The sequence below is a fragment of the Petaurus breviceps genome, unplaced genomic scaffold, assembly GCF_028583685.1.
Source record: "Petaurus breviceps papuanus isolate PSGF00001 unplaced genomic scaffold, PetGlider_PUasm1.0 40, whole genome shotgun sequence".
Taxonomy (NCBI): domain Eukaryota; kingdom Metazoa; phylum Chordata; class Mammalia; order Diprotodontia; family Petauridae; genus Petaurus; species Petaurus breviceps.
The window spans coordinates 3,111,211-3,117,367 of NW_027186315.1; positions in this window are offsets into that span (position 1 = coordinate 3,111,211).

Below are 6,157 nucleotides of genomic sequence, written 5' to 3' on the forward strand. Positions count from 1 at the left end.
AGAGAGAGAGACAGAGAGAGAGACAGAGAGAGAGAGACAGAGAGAGAGAGACAGAGACAGAGACAGAGACAGAGAGACAGAGACAGAGAGAGAGACAGAGAGAGAGAGACAGACAGAGACAGAGACAGAGAGAGAGAGAGACAGAGAAAGAGTTGGGGGGGTGTTCTGTTATATAATCACTCTTAGATGATGGAATGTGGATAATAATTGGCAAACTAGACTGAGAAGTAACAACCATAAAAGTAGGAGGCAAAAGCAAATCAGAAAATGGTGAAACAAACGGAGAGTGATCAGTCACAACATCACAGAAACTACATTGTATCAGGTAGGAGTAGGCAATAAATAGCATCATTGATATGTAGAGGTCATGAAAGTTAGAGACTGACAAAAAGCTGTTGGAATAGGAAATTTAAACATTACTGGTAAATTAAAAGAATGCAGTTTAAGTTGTGAGCTGATGTCATAAGACACTGAGAAGTGAGTGAGAGAAAAGAAATTGTAAGTAAAGAAAGTAGACAGCTGATTCTCGGCATTTGGTTTTTAAAGAGAAAACAGATGTAATATATTGGTTTTAATGGATGATAGAGTTAAGTGAGATTTTGTCTTTGTTGTTTTTTGTTTTGTTGTGTTTTTTTTTCAGATAGGCAATATCTAGGCTTCTTTGTAGGTAGTGAGAGGAAAAGAACCAACCAGAAATGAAGAGACTAAAGATGAGTGAAAGGATAAGAATGGATAATCATGCTGGTGAAAACAAGAGGGCATGGAATCAAAGTCATTTGGAGACAGATTAAATGAAAACTTTTTTTCATCAGTTTCCAGAGCAAAGAAGTTAGTGGAATATTATAACAAAGGTTTTAAGATATAGAGAAATGATAAAGATGGAGTGCAAATTGAATAACCTCTATTTCCACATTTAAATATATAGCAGAGTGTGCTATGATTGACTGGAATAAATAATGTGGAAGTATGAAGAGACAGGAGAAAGTCTGAAACAATAACTATGGAGAATTTAATAGAAAATTAATTAGGATAGGATGAAAGGTGTTCCTCGTTATTGAGAAGGCCCTCTTGAAATTTGATAATAAATATACTGGAAACTTTCAGGATTCCCTTATGAAGCTAATGAAGTAAAATGAGGAAATCAGTGTGCCAAAAAGATTATTAGTGAAAGGGATGAGTATACCACACAACAAAAATAGACATTGCTTCAAAGTAATTGAGTTGACTATTAACAGCCTCATGATTGAGTTGGACAATCAGGTTAAAGAAATATAAAGAAATGAGCCAACAGAACCAAAGGAAATACCAGGATGTGCCAGAGCCATGAGGGCAAGTGATAAACACTGCTGAACTTAGTACTCTTTCCATCAATTTGTACACCAGAAATTGGAGTAAGGAAGCTTCCTCTTGAGACTGCTTTGGAAGAGCACAATGCAAAAACACTCATTTAGGAGAATGGCTATTTTCTTCCAGCAGCTTTTATGTTTCAATTAAATATTTTTGACCAAGAGGCAGGCCCAGAAGATGAGCGGCCTGCAGAGGCAGGCCCAGAAGAGACCTGATCAAATGGGGAGGCGGGGAAGTCATCCCACAAATGACAAGGGCCACTACCAGGCATATCACCAAAGGGCTGGGACTGGAAAGAGCAAGGTAAGAACCAAATGCAGGGGCCCCCATCTGGGACAGCAAATACTCCTGGAGCTACCACTACATAGCCCAGAAATTAAAAAAAAAAAGCCCCTATCAGGACCTCCAAAGACCAGGATGACAGAGTGAACCTTGACTACTCCAACCCCCCTCCTCCGACACTGAAAACACAGTAATTATTGCCCCAGGGAAAACAAAAACCCTCTACAGTAAAGGCTTGGAATCCCTAGAGGAAGGGCATGGCAAGGGCCCTGCCTCAAAATGGGTAGAAATCAGACTACAAAGACAAAGTCTCTGGAGTCCCACTATCCTCAGAGGGAGGAACCAAACTCAGAGGGAGACAATGTGGAATCCACACCCACAGCTGAAACATCAACAGGGAATGGGTCCCAAGAAAGGAAAGCTCTTCTAGATTAGCCTCAAAGGAACTTTGAAAAACAAATGAAAGAGATAGAAGACAAAATGAATAATTCTCTCAAAATCAAAATTACAGAATTAGGAAAACATTATAAGGAAGAAGACATCTCTCTAAAAAGAAAAGTGTAGGACATGGAAAAGGAACTCCAAAAATTAACCAAGGAAAATAATTTCCTAAAAACTAGAATCAACCAAACTGAAACAAATAACTCTATGAGGAACCAAGAATTAGTCAAACAAAACAACAAGAATGAAAAATTAGAAAAAAGGGTAAATACCTCAATGGAAAACTAACTGACCTGGAAAACAGATCAGGGAGAGATAACATGAGAATCATAGGCTTACCAGAAAATCATGATGAAAAAAGGAGCCTGGAAAACATTATCCAAGAGCTCATTAAGGAAAACTGCCCTGAGATACTAGAACATGAGGGTAAAATAGAAATCAGGAGAATCCACTGGACACTTGCTGAAAGAGATCCCGAACTGAAAAATCCTGAAATGTTGTGGCCAAACGCCAGAACTGCCAGATAAAAGAGAAAATAGTTCAAGTGGCCAAAAAGAAACAATTCAAATATCAAGGGTCCATAGAGAGGATCACACAGAACTTGGCAGCCTCTACAATGAAAGATCGGAGGCAGTGGAATACAATTTTCCGGAAGGCAAAAGAGTTCAGGTTACAACTAGGGATCACATACCCAGTGAGACTGAGCATATTCTTCCAGGCAAAGAGATGGTCATTCAGGGATATAACAGTGTTCCAAACCTTCCTGATGAAAAAGCCAGAGCTCAATGGAAAATTCAACCTCCAATTATGAGATGAAAGCATGACATAGAAATGTAAACAAGGAAAACACACACACACACACACACACACACACACACACACACACACCCTACTGTTTGATAAGAGCAAATTGTGTATAGACAAGTAGAGGGTATGATTACAAAATACACAAAATGATGATTAAAAATATCTTATTAAGGCCTACAAAGGACTGCAAAGGAAGAAGAGGAATGAATGAAGTGGAAAAGGGTAAATTATGACACACAAAGAGACATAAAAACAGTATAGCAGAGGAAAAGATGGGAGGGAGATGAGAATCATATGACCTTTTCCATCACTGGTTCTGGGGCAAGGAGGGAATAACAACCAGTTAAGCATAGGATTCTATGTATGGAGAAGAAATGCAAAAAGTATCATTTTAGAGGGAAAGAGGGGAGGGAGAGGAGCTTCACATGAGATTTGTTCCTGTCACTCTTGGTGTGAAGAAGAAATAACATACTTCATTAAGTATAAAAATATCCTATAGGCAGTAGGAGGGAGAAAGGGCTACAAAATGGGGGGGGGGGGTTAGTAGGGAGAGAAGAAATAAGGGAGAAGGGGAGGAAAAGGGAGGGAGACTGATAAGGGAACACTGAGGGAGGTGGTGGTCCAAAGGAAAACTACTTAAAAATTTTTTTTTTCAAAGGAAAACTATTAAGCTGGGGGAAGGGAAAAGGAGGAAAAATATGAGCATTAACAGGGGAGGGGATAAGATGGAGGGAAAGAAACAGATAACAATCATAACTGTAAATGTGAATGGAATGAATTCTCCCATAAAAAGGAGACAAATAGCAAAATGGATTAGAAATCATAAACCTACAATATGCTGTTTACAAGAAACACATCTGAAACAGGGATACACACAGTGTAAAGGTAAAAGGCTGGAGCAAAATATACCATGCCTCAGCTAAAGTAAAAAAAAAAAAGCTGGGGTAGCAAACCTTATCTCAGATAAAGCAAAAACTAAAATTGACCTAATTAAAAGAGATAAGGAAGGAAACAATATCCTGTTAAAAGGCAACATTGAGAATGAAGCAATATCATTACTTAACATATATGCACGATGTGGCATAGCATCCAGATTCCTAGAGGACAAGGTAAAGGAATTAGAAGAAGAAATATATAGCAAAACTATACTAGTGGGAGACCTTAATCTCCCCCTCTCTGAACTTGATAAATCCAACTTCAAAATAAACAATAAAGACGTTAAGGAGGTGAACAGAATTTTAGAGAGGGTATGTATGATTGTATGTATTATCTCTGGAGAAAACTGAATGGGGATAAAAAGGAATATACTTTTTCTCAGCAGTTCATGGCATGTTCCAACCCTTGAGGGTCTGGGGCGGCTGGACCATACTTCTGCCGCTACTTCTGTGCGCATTAAGACGTGGGCCAGCCACATTCTCCAAGGACGGAGTCAGGAGCCAGGAGAGTCAAAGAGTAGCAAGACTTTATTCAGCACCTTCTTTTGCAATTACATCCTGATTCCTCCCTCCTATTTGAGCTTCCCTACTTTTATCCCCCTTTCGCACCCCTTCTCCTAAGGCAGAAGTTGCAATAGGACCAAGTCTGAGCTAAACCCAAAGCCACGAGTCAGGAGGTAATGGAGCTCTTGTCCTGAAACAAAGCATATCACACAGAATGTCTAAGTCTCATCCACAGTGCTTTGGTCAAGGTTGGCATGTACTTTATCACTGCAGAATCAGTATGTGCCAGGTCTCTTGCCTCCAGGGGAACTGCAGGTACACCCCCTAACAATGGTACATACTGAAAAATTTACCATGTTAGAGGGCATAAAAACCTCACAATTCTATGCAGTAAGGCAAAAAATATTAAATGCATCCTTCTCATCATGATGCAATAAACAATATATGCAATAAAGGGCCATGGAAAGACAAATTAAAAGCTAATTGGAAATTAAACAGTTTAATCCTAAAGAATGAGTGGGTCAAAGAAGAAATTATAGAAACAATCAGTAATTTCATTCAAGAGAATGATAATAAGGAGATAACATACCAAAATTTGTGGGATGCATTAAAGGCACTTCTTAGGGGAAGTTTTATATCCCTGAGGTCATACGTGACTAAATAAGAGAAAAGGGAGCTCAACGAATTGGGCATGCAATTAAAAAAACTAGAAAAAGAAAAAATTCAAATCCCCATTTAAATACTAAATTAGAAATATTGAAGACAAAAGGAGAGAATAATAAAATTGAAATTAAGAAAACTATTAAATTAATAAATAAAACCAAGAGCTGGTTTTATGAAAAAACCAACAAAATTGATAGACCCTTAATCAATATGATAAAAAAAGAAAGAAAACCAAATTATGAGAATCAAAAATGAAAAGGGTGAATCTACCTCCAATGAAGAGGAAATCAAAACAAAAATTAGGAATTATTTTTCCCAACTGTATGCACATAAATCTGCCAATCTTAGGGAAAGGGATGAATATTTACCAAAAATACAGGTTGCCCAGATTAACTGAAGAAGAAGTAAATTACTTAAACACCCCAGTCTCAGAAAAGAAATTGAACAAACCATCAGTCAACTCCCTAGGAAAAAAAACTCCAGGGCCAGATGGATTTACTAGTGAATTCTGTCAAACATTTAAAGAAAATTTGATTCAAATACTCTACAATCTATTTGGGAAGATTAGTAAAGAAGGAGTGCTACCACATTCTTTTTATGACACAAATATGGTACTAATACCTAAATCAGGAAAAGAAAAAACGGAGAAAGAGAATTATGGACCAATCTCCCTCCTGAATATAGATGCAAAAATTATAAATGAAATATTAGCAAAAAGACTACAGCAACTTTTCTCAAGAATAATACACTTTGATCAGGTAGGTTTTCTTCCGGGAATGAAAGGATGGTTTAATATTAGGGAAACCATCAGTACAATTGATCATATCAACAATAAAACTAGCAGAAACCACATGATCATCTCAATAGATGCAGAAAGGGCCTTTGACAAAATAAAACATTCATTCCTATTAAAAACTTTAGAAAGTATAGGAATAAATGGAGCCTTCCTTAAAATAATAGGCAGCATCTATTTAAAACCATCAGCAAATATTCTATGTAATGGGGAGAAGCTAGACACATTTCCCATAAGATCAGAAATGAAACAAGGTTGTCCACTATCACTCCTCGTATTCAATTTGGTACTTGAAATGTAAGCAGCAGCAATTAGAAAAGAAACAGAAATCAAAGGAATCTAATTAGGCAAAGAAGAGACCAAGCTATCACTCTTTGAAGTGATA